Source organism: Sminthopsis crassicaudata, chromosome 3, assembly GCF_048593235.1.
Source record: "Sminthopsis crassicaudata isolate SCR6 chromosome 3, ASM4859323v1, whole genome shotgun sequence".
Taxonomy (NCBI): domain Eukaryota; kingdom Metazoa; phylum Chordata; class Mammalia; order Dasyuromorphia; family Dasyuridae; genus Sminthopsis; species Sminthopsis crassicaudata.
Genome location: NC_133619.1, coordinates 574,639,457 through 574,652,148, shown reverse-complemented (window position 1 = coordinate 574,652,148; position 12,692 = coordinate 574,639,457).

Sequence of the window (12,692 nt, the reverse complement as noted above, 5' to 3'; positions counted from 1 at the left end):
CTAGAGTTAGAGATTTGAACCTGAGTTCAAATCCAATTTCAGATAGCTAATAACTATATGATCTTGGGCAATCATTTAATTTGGGTTTGCCATAATTAATTGCAGTAGAAAATGGAAAACTACTCCAGTATCCTTGCAAGAAAACCCCATAATCAGTATGATCCACAGGGTCACAAAGAATTAGACACAACTGAATGCCTAAAAAACCAAAAAATATATAGTTTATTTAAATTGCACTTGGAAAAATCAGGACCAAGAAGGTTTGTATTCTCTATTGGGTTCAGTGTAAAACTTGTAGTGAAGGTCCAGAATTGGAATCTCACCATTGATACTTCTCAATTGGATGATTTTTGACAAGTTAATAAATTCACTTCAAACTCAATTCATTTGCAAAATAGGAATAATAATACCTAAATTTTCTACCACAAATAGTTACTGTGAAGTACAAAAAAGATAATGGATACTAATATGTATACATAAATTTAAAAAATTAAGTGTTATTTGTCTGGAAAAATGCCAAGTTTAAAAAAAATCAGTTCTTTGGATTTTCTTTATGGTCTTTTCTTTCCAACTGATTTAACTAACTTTCACTTATATCCAGGATCAGTTTTTCTTTTTTGCTAGTACAACCTTCCCCCACTCATTAGACTCTCTACCCATTCATCTTTTAATGAGAATTTAGGTCTCTTTATAGTCTTTATATCATTTTTGGACATCACAGTAGCACTTGGGGTTGAATAGGCTATCATTCCTAAAAGGAGTAGTCATTTTTGTGTTGTGATGATCTATACTTACTGGAGAGGTTAAGACAAATTTTTGAGCTCTGGGGTTCTTTGAGGGAATAAGGCTAAAGCTAATAGTGTATAGTAAATCCAGCAACAATATTGCCAGCCCCCAGGAGCAGAGGACCAGTAGGAAGAGCAAACTATTTCAGTTTGGAAGTAAAAGTTGTCAAAGTTTTCATGTTCATTAGCTTTAGATGCTCTATTTCCAGTCTGGGCAAAATATGGAGATTTGGTCTCAAAAACAAAAACAAAAACAAATAAAAACCCTATTTTTAGATTTTTTTTCCCTTTGGGAATATATCTGGGAGCAAGCATTTTTTTCATTTGTAGTTTCTGTATTAACAGTGTCTAAGACAGTATCTGTCACATAATAGGTGTTGACTTCCTGCATATTGATTGGTTGATTTATTGATATGCCAGTCCCCTTGAAGTAGTTTGATGTGATTTGAATGCTTTAGTCAGGCCATACAAGGATCACTATCAAACCGAAGAGACACATCTTAGAACACCCAAGTGCCTGGACTCAGAGAAAAAGAAGGTAGAGGCACCCAAGAAAAAGAATGTGGCAGCTGCAAACTGAAGGGAAAAAAGCCCTGAGAGTATGTGGAGTGGTGGCACCCTGCCCAGTTGTTGATGTGGCAGAAAACCAGGGAAAAGCTGGCAGCCAATATGGGAAACAGAGACAACATTTCTCCAATTAGTCACTCAGAAGTCTTTGTTAAGGAGGCAATGGATTTGGAAAAGAGATAACTTCAGAATGAAACTGATCCAACTTGTGATATTAAGAGGGTTCAAGAGGAAGCATTCCATTAAGGGAACAGATAACTCGGGAGGAGGAGGAGTAAGAGAGCAAAGAGAGGAAAGAGAAAGAAGAGGAGAAGGAAGAGGGGAAGGAGGAAGAAAAGGAGAAGAAAGAGGGAAGAGAAGAAGGAAGAGCAAGAAAGAGGAAGAAGAGAAGGAAAAGGGGGAAGAGGAGGAAAAGGAAGAGGGGAAGGAGGATGAAAAAAGGAGAAGGAAGAGGGGAAGAGGAAAGAGAAGAAGGAAGTGGGGAAAGGAGAAGAGAAAGAAAAGAAAAAAGGAGGAGAAGGAAGAGAGGAAGGAGGAAGAGAAAAAAGGAAGAGAGGAAGGGGGAAGAAGAGAAGGACAAGGAAAGGGGGAGAGAATAAGGAAGAGGAGAAGGAAAAGGGATCTATCTAACTTACTACAGAGAAAGGACTAGGGAGGAAGGATTCTATTAAGGTAATAGAAGAAAATAAGAACAGAGTAGTAGAGTAAAAGGACCTCCTCCTTTTTTTCTTCCTTTTTCTCCTTCCCCTCTAATTTGTTCTCTTCCTCCTTCCTCTTTTCCTTCTCTTTCTCCTTTCCTTCTTCCTTCTCCTTCCCTTCTTTTTCTTAGAATACCTTCTTAGAAGGTATTCCATATCTAAAAATGGCCTCCTCCTCTGGTACCCTAAGAGAAGTAAAGCAGTCTTTATAAAATTTATTCCAACTAAAGTATGACTAATAATTTCTCTTCCTGAGAATTATTTGAAGTTTGAGCTTCAAATATTAAATCAGTAGTGTGATGCTCAAATAGAAACTAGATCTTTCTTCACTATGCATTGATTTAGAAAATAACAAATTAACATTGTCTATGTTGTATCATATTTTTATTTATTTTTGTTAAAATTTACCAATTATATTTGAATCTCATTTAAGCCATCCTTAGAAGTTACTTTACCTTATTTACCTTTATTTAAAGTTTTGAATTCCAAATTCAATTTCTCTCTTCCTCCCTCTCTTCTCCCTTCCCTGAAATGGCAGGCAAACAGATATAAGTTAAATGTGTGCAATTATGTAAAATATTTCCATTTTAGTCATTTTGTACAAATAGACAAAAAAATTTTAAACAAAAGTGAAAATAGCATGCTTCACTCTGTATTTAATCAATATCAATTCTTTCTTAGGAGGCAGGTAATATGCTTCATTACTAATCCTTTTCGGATTGTCTTAGATCATTGTATTGCTGAGAATAGCTAAGTCATTCACAATTCTTCATCAAAGAATTTTACTGTTACTGTGTACAATGTTCTTCTGGTGCTCTTAACTTCATTATGCATTAGTTCATGTTAATCTTTCCAGGTTTTCTGAGATCAGCCTTCTTAGAGCACAATGATATTCCATCACAATCATATACCACAGCTTCTTTAGCCATTCCCTTTGATTTCCAGTCCTTTAGCAACTCCCCCCCAAAAAGAGCTGCCATTAATATATTTGTACAAATATGTCCTTTACCCTTTTGAAAGATATCTTTGGGATATAGACCTACCAGTGGTATCTCCTAGCAGGGAATCAAAGGTTATGTACAGTTCTATATTGGGTATAGTTCCAAATTGCTCTCTAGAATGGTTGAATCAGTTCACAACTCCACCCACAATGCATCAATTCCCCAGTTTTCCCACATCCCCTCCAACAGTCAACATTTTATTTTTTTTTTTTTGTCATATTAGCCCCTCTTACAAGTAGTACCACAGAATTATTTTAATTTGCATTTCTCTAATTATTAATGAGTAAGATCATTTTATTTTCATAGGAAACAACTGCTTTTTTGTATACTTTGACCATTTATCAATTAGGGAATGACTTCACATTTGGAAGTTTTGAAGACTACATGCAGGGGCCATAATCTGGCCTAAATGATTCAAACTGGTAGAACGTCAGAAAGTACAGGATTCTGGTAGATACCGGGGAAGAATGGGAAGACACCTTCCTGTCAGTCCCTTAAACCTCATCTCCTAGGCCCAGATCCAGTCCATATGCAGATATAGTTGGCTCTGACCCCTCCACAAAACTAACATTTTGAGGATAATGTTTCTTATGTGGTGCAGTCTCCATCACTTCAATTTTTCTCCTGCCCTAGGGAAGAATCTGAGTCTTTAGAAGACATTTTTTAATAGGTCCCTACCCAGCAAATGCACTATTCTTCAGGCGCTCCTCACTTCAAAGGATCAGAGACCTTTGGATGTATACTGTGAAGATCCTTTGGAAAGGTGAATGTTTTCTGTGTAATATTAGTCTCCACTGGGGCTTGTTAAGCAGCCTCATAAATTTCTCTTTCCTTTGTTCTTCTCCCCACCCAATTCTGAAAGAGGATAACTAGTAAAGTTGTCATGACAACAGTTGTGCTTTGTGACAATATAGGGGTTTGTGGCAGGGAAGAGAGATGCTTTCCTTAGAGTACTAGGCATCACTGGTACTAATGCCATTTACTACATTTAAAATATAATTTACTTTAAGCAAAAATAGATGCATAAATGTCAGAAATTAAGCTCTTATTATCAAAACAGAAAAAAACACTGGTTAGAGTCAAGATGTTTGGATCCCCAAACTGCCACCTACTTGCTTTGTGCATTTGGAGAAATAATTTCACCTCTGTGGGCCTCAGTTTCCTAATCTGTTAATCAGGGGCTTTGATTCAATGATCTTTAAGAATCATTGACTTGAGGTTTCCATTTGAATTCTTTTAAAATACTTTGGCTGTATCCATTGCATGACTATGAGTTTGGAAGATGATCACAAATAAACAGTCCCAAGTAATCTCATCCAAATGTGTTTCTGAACCCAATGATGTGGGCATTTCTTGTATGGCTATTTCTTGTAAAACAAACAAACAAATTGCACCCTCATTTGTCATCCTTTCATCCTTTGTTCCTTGTGCACATGTGTGTGACTGCTTGGAGTACTGTCATACAGACTTGAAAAGTCTTTGGGGGAAAACAGAATAATTTAAAGATAAATGGTTACATTATGAAGAAATTCACTTTACTCCCTTAATTTTCAAAGAGTCATAGGACTGGAATGAATCTAAAGAAATCATTTTGTCTTTCCCCTATTTCCAGGCAGTACAACACAATAATGATTCCAGCTCTTTTTTTTGTGGTTGCTAAGAACTTGCCTACATTGGGGGCTATATATGGTTCCCAATATTTCCAAGTGAGACAAAAATCCATGAGTAAAATGATCATCTCTCTGCAAATGATCCGCAGGATCTATTTATCTATCCCTAGCCGCTCTCCTGAGCTCTAGGTCTCTGATGTGTGTGTGTGTGTGTGTGTGTGTGTGTGTGTGTGTGTGTGTGTGCATTATAACAATAGTATCTGACATCATGTCAGTTGAACCTCATAATTCCCCTGTGATGTAAGTAGTACAGGTGTGTTAGGGTGGGTCTGATGCTCTTTTCTCCTTAGTTCAGGTTCAATGGTGGAACAAAATGAGGGGCTTATAAGCAATGTAACTGTAATTGATTCAACAAAAGGAGGTTGACTTAGTCCTAACATAGCCAGCATAAGCCACAAGGTCACAGTAACATCCATTAAATCTAAAAGTCCCTGAATGCACATGGGTGGGACCTTTTATGCCCTTAGGTGACCAGAAAGTCATGTCAGCACTTCCAGAGGCTACCACAAAGTTTTGTTAAGGGAGAACCAACTTGAGTATAGTTCCACCCATAGAAAATCCACCCTTGCTTTGTTTGGGAAAAATCTAACCTAACCCATATGGAGTGTTTGGGGGAGGAGGGGAATATCTATTGGTTCTATCACAAGGTATCATTATCTGTTTTACAGATGAGGAAACAATCTTCAGAGAGGTTAAAGTAGCTAATGCGTGGTCATACAACCAATAAGTAAATAATGGGATGTTAAACAAGGTCTTCTTTTCTCAAAGAGTTCGGTGTTCATATTCTTCCTCTTCACCCCAAGCCCTCCCTTCATATTTAGGGATTTCAATAAACATATACTTGTTTCCTCAAACATCCATGGCTTTTCCCTAAAATCCACTCCCTTTTTGCAGTTTCTCCTTCTATTGTTGTATCTGATTTTATTTGCATGTGAATCTTCAGTATTATAGAGATTCTAGCACATCATAAACATTTAGTTACTGTGAAATAGTTTACAATTCCACCATCTTTAATTGTTTCCCTTTGCCAGGTCAATAAACCATAAATCTTTAATCCTGGTCTTTAAAGCCAGCCAAAATCTGGTTTCAATTTACCTTTCTACCCTTATTGTGTACAATCCCAATTCCTATTTGCCCCATTGTCTTTTACTCACACCATGTTTGATGCCTGAGGCATACTGTCCTGAAGTTTCCCATTTTTACAATTTAAAACTTTAATACAAGAATAAGAAACCCCCCCCCAACAAAATAGAAAAAGAAAGTTAGAAAAAGGCGGGGGCGGGGGGGGAGAATGGGGGAGGAACGAGGAAGCCTTTGTCATGTGCCCAGCAGAACTTGAGGGAAGAATCAAAATATGTAACAATATTTTCCATTTCAAGAAAGCATAGAAGACATTATACAAAGGACTATCCATCTTTTCTTTGCTTCCCTATAGGTTATTCTTTTGTCCTCTGCTCTGCACTTTCCAAGCAGGCTACAATTAAACATAAATTATGTATACATACATACTTATACATATATATTACATACTATGTGTATACTAGTATATACAATGTATATATTATACATATATACTTATAAATATATTATATATATTTGCACACACATCCCACACATACATCTACATGCACACATATGTATGCATATGCATATACACATACATAGATATTGTGTCTGACATGTAATGTAGATATCTCTCTTGATTATATATTTAAATCTAATTATCGAGATTAATGATTACTACCCCAATTTTTTTCCTAATAAATTCTACACTTGATCATTGTCATTGTGTTTGTGTATGTCTTTTATTTCCTATCCCTGCTAACTCTTCTACTTTAGTTCTACTCCTTAACTTGCTTTGCTATTACTTAACTTCTCCAACTGATAACCCCCACCTCCTACCTCCCCTTATATTCTCACCTATCCCTTTCCCTCCCTCTTTAGCCTTTTCCCATTAATCTACAATCTTATCCCACTCCTATTAATCTAACCAGCCTTTTGTACCCTTCCTCCTACCCTGTTTCCCTTTTCCCTTTCTCTATTTCTTTCCCATTAATGTCCACACATCTTTTCCCATGCCTGTTAATCTACACACCCTTCTTTACCTCACCTTGCCTTATTCCCTTCTTCCCCCTTATTTATTTGTGGATTTTGAAAGGATCTATGCCCTATTTGGTATACACACAAATATAATTTATATATATATATAGCCATATATGTGTATATATATATATATATAGTATATTTGTGTATATATATGCCTTTGTGTGCATGTATTGTTCCATATTTAATCCATTCCTGATATGAATACGTTTTCAGAAGTACTAGCTTTCCTCCTCCATTTAATTCCTTGGTGTCAGTTCTTTTTCTTCACTTAATTCATATAGCATAATTACTATTTTTACCTTTTTCTTTTTAGAGTTTTGCTTTTTAGAGTCAGATCATACTCAGCTCTGCCCCAATCTTTTTTTGGACAACTTAGTTACTGATATATAGCTTATATTTTCATTTATAAAGCATAAATAGTTGTCCTTGTTTGGTCATTCATATAGCATAATTACCATTTTTACCTTTTCTAAATGCTGTACAATTGTTATTTGAATTGTTTTTTTATTTGTTGTAAAATTTTCTCTTTGAGCTGGAGGGGGGGTTGTAATTTAGCAAAAATTCCTTGTAGGATCTCTTTGAGATGATGATCAGTGAATTTTTTTCTATTTCTACTTTCCCCTCTTGTCAGGACAATATTCTTTGATTATTTCTTGTTTTATTATATTGAGATTCTTTTTTTTTGGGGGGGGGTCACAGCTTTCAGGTAGTCCAATGAAACTTCCATTTTAATCTATTGAAATTCAAGTCAAGATAAAGATCATAGTTAAAACTAAAATTATTAATATTATTGATATTCGGGGCAGCTAGGTGGAGCAGTGGATAGAGCACCAGTTGTGAATTCAGGAGGACCCGAGTTCATATTTGGTCTCAGACACTTAACACTTCCTAGCTGTGTGACCCTGGGCAAGTCACTTAACCCCAGCCCCCCCCCCCAAAAAAAAATTATTGATATTCAAAAGCATTGATAATACCCAAAGTTAAGAAACTAAAAAAAAAACCCTCAAAAATTAGGCATGAACCTAAGTTTTTAGAGGGTTATTAATTTAGAGCTAGAAGTAGCCTGCTCAGTGATATGGCCTTACCTTCCCATCATACAGATGAGTAAACAGAGACCTGGAAAGATCTAGCCCACTTACATAATAAGTGATAAAGTCAGGATTTGCACTCAGGTTATCTGATTCCAGAGACAATTCTGTTTCCATTATGCCTTGAGTCTCTTAATGACAAAACTGGGAAGGAGGGAAGAGGAAGAATTATATTCTCATCCTTTTCACAGACTATTGTTTAAAATCCAATTCAAGTCAACAAATACCTACTAAGTGGAAGACATAGATAAAGTGATACAAAATTATACCACTTGGGAGACTGCATACAAATAACTAGAACACAAAGGAGAATGAGATGTGTACAAATGAAAAGTCATCCAGTGTTATGAGAAATCTTAAGGGAGAGAGAGAGATCATTGTCACCCAGGCAGCGAAGGGGCAAAAATGGTTTTATGAAAGATGTGGGACCTGAGTTGAGCTGTGAAGGAAGGGAAGAGTTTTAATACATTAAGAGAAAAGGTTCAGAAGAGGCTGTTCCAAGCATCAGGCTAGTGTGAGTAGAAGTATGGATGCAAAAAAGGAAAGTATAGGAACTGGAATTGTATAAAATCAGGATAGAAAGGCAAATTTAAGCCAGATTTTGGCTCACCTTAAAGGCTAGGATCAGGGATTTATGGTTTATTGACCAGGCAGTGGGGAGCAACTGAAGATAGTGGAATTATAGACTATTTCATAGTTACTAAATTTCTGTGATGTGTTAGAAACTCTTCAATACTGAAGATTCAGATGCAAATAAAAATGTTCAATCAGGTACAGTCTATGCTGAGTGCCTTAAAATCCAGAATGTAACATAAAATTTGGCTCCCTCCCTCCCCAATACATTTACCCCAAAGCAATTGTTTTCACTGTTGTTTTTGAAATTTTCTGCTACATAAAGAGCCATGCTTGACCTAATGGCTTCTTTGAAAATTGTCCACGGGAGTTACTAAATCAGCTCACTTAGTGCTAAGCAACACTAGCTGAATTCTCTGAAGCCAGAGTACTTAACATTGCAACCACATGCCCAGAAGATATTATTTTGTGCTTTATTTTTAAAGGAAAATATTTCTGTAGCGACACAAAATTGAAGCAAGAAGTTCATATTAAATGTGAGTTATATAAAATCCGACAAGGTTGTGAAATAATCTGGGTGATATCTGACATGATTAGATACTATCATAGAATCATAAATGTAGCGCTAGCTTGGACCTTAGAATCTACCTAGACCATCCCCTTTACATTTTTTGTGAGTTAATTGAGATATCAAGAAGTTAATCACTTGCCCAATGTCACCTGGATAATAAGCATCAGATGTAGGAATTGGACCTAGAACATCTGACCCCAAGGCCAATGTTATTTTCATAAATATTAAATTATTATGAATTGGACAGATTTGTCTCAGATCTTAGAGCTAGCTAATGGCATGACTGCAAAGGGAAATCACTTTGTCCACTGCCCCTCTTTTAGTAAACGCAATCAACATGGCTACAAATATTCTGTCCAACACATTGCTGGGAACATTTAGAGGACAATTATAAGTAGCTCCAGAAAGAATGAAGTTGATGGACCAAAACTGAAAGGAAAATAGTTGCATAAGCATCTGATGAGAAAAGGACAGTCTGATAGAGTAAAGATCAGTATTTCATAGGAACCTGGGAGGTAAGATCTATGTACTATGGTAAATTGAATCTGGTCAAATAGAAGATGGAAAGATTAAATATCAGCATCTTGGGTGACTGTGAACTTAAATGCAGAAATTTCAGTGATTATTACATATACTACTATGAGCAAGAATCCGTGAGAAGAAATGGAGTAGTCCTCATAGTCAATAAGAGTACGAAAAGTAGTAGTGAAATATGATCTCAAAAATGACAAAATTACACAACATCACAATAATATAAGTCTATGTTCCAACTACTGATGCTGAAGTCCAAAGTTTCTATGAAAACTTTTTCTAAAAATATCATCAAAAGAAAATGTCACATTCATCATAAGGGATTGGAATATTAAAGTAGGAACTCAAAAAATAATTGGAATACCAGGCAAATTTATCCTTGGAGTACAAAACGAAATAGGGCAGACACTAACAGAGTGAGGATAGCTCACTATCAAACAAGCACTCTTTTTCAACAACTCAAAAGGTGATTCTACACATGGTCATCACTATGACAATAATGAAATCAGACTGATTATATACTTTGCAGCCAAAGGTGGATAAGCTCTATACAGTCAGATAAAACAAGACCTGAAACTGACTGTGACTCAAAAAATAACATCCTTTTTATATAAAGTGGATGTGATGAACAGAATTAAGGGATTATCTCTGATAGATAACAGGCCTGAAGAACTGTGCACAGAGATTCATAATATTGTGCTGGAGAATGCAACCAAATAACAACCCAAAGAAAAGGAATAGCAAGAAAATAAAATGGCTATCTGAAGAAGCTTTACAAATAACTAGGAAAGAAAGAAAGTGCAAAGGAGAAAGTGCAAAGATATATTCAACTAAATGTAGAATTCCAGAATTCCAAGAAGAGATAAGGAGATGCTGTGTTTTGTTTTGTTTAATGAAAAGCAAAGAAATAAAAGAAAACAATAGGAAAGACAAGATATATATATATATATATATATATATATATATATATATATATATTTCCCCCACCCCAGGCTGGGGTTAAGTGACTTGCCCAGGGTCACACAGCTAGGAAGCGTTAAGTGTCTGAGACCAGATTTGAACTCAGGTCCTCCTGAATTCAAGGCTGGTGCTCTATCCACTGCGCCACCTAGCTGCCCCCCAAGATATAGATAGATAGACAGATAGATAGATAGATAGATATAGATAGATAGATAGATATAGATATAGATAGATACATGTAGATAGATAGATATAGATATAGATATAGATAGATATAGATATAGATATAGATATATAGATATAGATATAATCAATGGAGTTTTTCATGCAAAAGTGGGCATGTTGAGAGATAAAAATGGTAGAGACAACAGAAGCAGAAGAGATTAAGAAGAGGGGAAGAGAATATACAGAGCTATATTAGAAAGATAATTGATATTCTTACATATGTTATATTATATATAAATATACAATATATTATATATGTTATTATATATTACATATATTAGAAAGATAATTGCTATATTAGAAAGAACATTAATAATAACACCAATGGTGTGCTTACTGATCTAGAGCCAGACATCTTGCAGAATGAAGTAAAGACAATAGAATTCTAGCTAAGCTACTAAAAATTTTAAAAGATTATGCTATTGAAGTGCTGTAGTGAATATGCCAGCAAATTTAGAAAACTTAACACTGGCCACTGGATTGGAAAAAAAAGTTTATGTCCCAATCATAAGAAGAGCAATGCAAAATAAAATTTAAATCACTGAACAATTGTACTCTTTTTATGCCTTCAAGGTTATACTTAAGATTCTGCAAGCTTGGCTTCAATGATATGTGAACTGAAAATTACCAGAAGAACAGACTGGTTTTTAAAGAAGCAGAAGAACTAGAGAACAGATTTCCAATATTTGTTGTTTTTTTGAAAAAAACAAGAGAGTTCTAGAAAAACATCATCTTCTGTTTCATTTGACTATATTAAAGCCTTTGTGTGGATAACAATAAAATGTGGCAAGTCCTCAAAGAGATGAAAGCGTCAAATGATTTTATTTGCCTCCTGAGGGATCTATATGAGAGCCAAGAAGCAACAATTAAAACCAAACATGGAACGATTGATTGGTTTAAGACTGGGTAGGAGTATATCAAGGCTGTATAGTTTCACTTTATTTAACTTAGCTGCAGAATACATCACATGAAATGTCAAGTTGGAAGAATCAAAAGCCAGATAAGGTTGCTAGGAGAAATATCAACTATTTCAGATGTGTACATGATACCCTTCTGATGGCAGAAAGTGAAGATGAATTAAACAGCCTATTGGTAAGGTTTTGATAAGGTGAAAGAGAATGGCATAAAAGCTGACTTGATTTGTAACAATTAAAACACCCTAAGATCATCACAACTAAACCCATAATTTCCTGGCAAATAGAGGAAGACAAAATGGAAACAGTGTCAGATTTTTTTATTTCTGGGCTCAAAGATCACTTCAAACAACAACTATAATTATGAAAATTAAAGATGCTTGCTCCTTGGAAGGAAAACTATGGCAAATCTGGAAAACATACTAAAAGACAGATTTATCACCTTGCCAATAAAGGTCTGCATAGTCAAAACTATGGTTTTTCCAGTAGTGATGTATGGCTATGAAAGTGGACTATAAAGGAGACCTGAGTGCTAGAGAATGTAAACTTTCAAATTGTCATTGTTGAAGAACTTTTGAAAGTCATTTTGACAGCAAATAGATCAAATCAATCAATACTTACATATTAATAGTATAGAAATTAATTCATACTATTGACTGGAAGATCAAATACTGACACTGAAACTTAAATACTTTGGTGCCATATAATAAGAAGATGGAACTTATTGGAAAAACCCTGATGTTGGAAAAGATTAGAAGCAAAAGGAAAAGAGGATGGCAGAGAATGAGATGGAGAGATAGTATCACGGAAACAATGAAGATATCTTTGAACAGACTTTGGGAGATAGTGGAGGAAAAAAGAACCTGGTGTGTTATGGTCCATGGAGTCACAAAGAGTTGTACATGAGTGAATAATTGGGCTTCTGTTTGTCTCTATGTTCTGTGTAGTGTGCAGAATACTTTTAAGTACTAGAGTTAAGATATTTGGAATTAGACATCTTTGA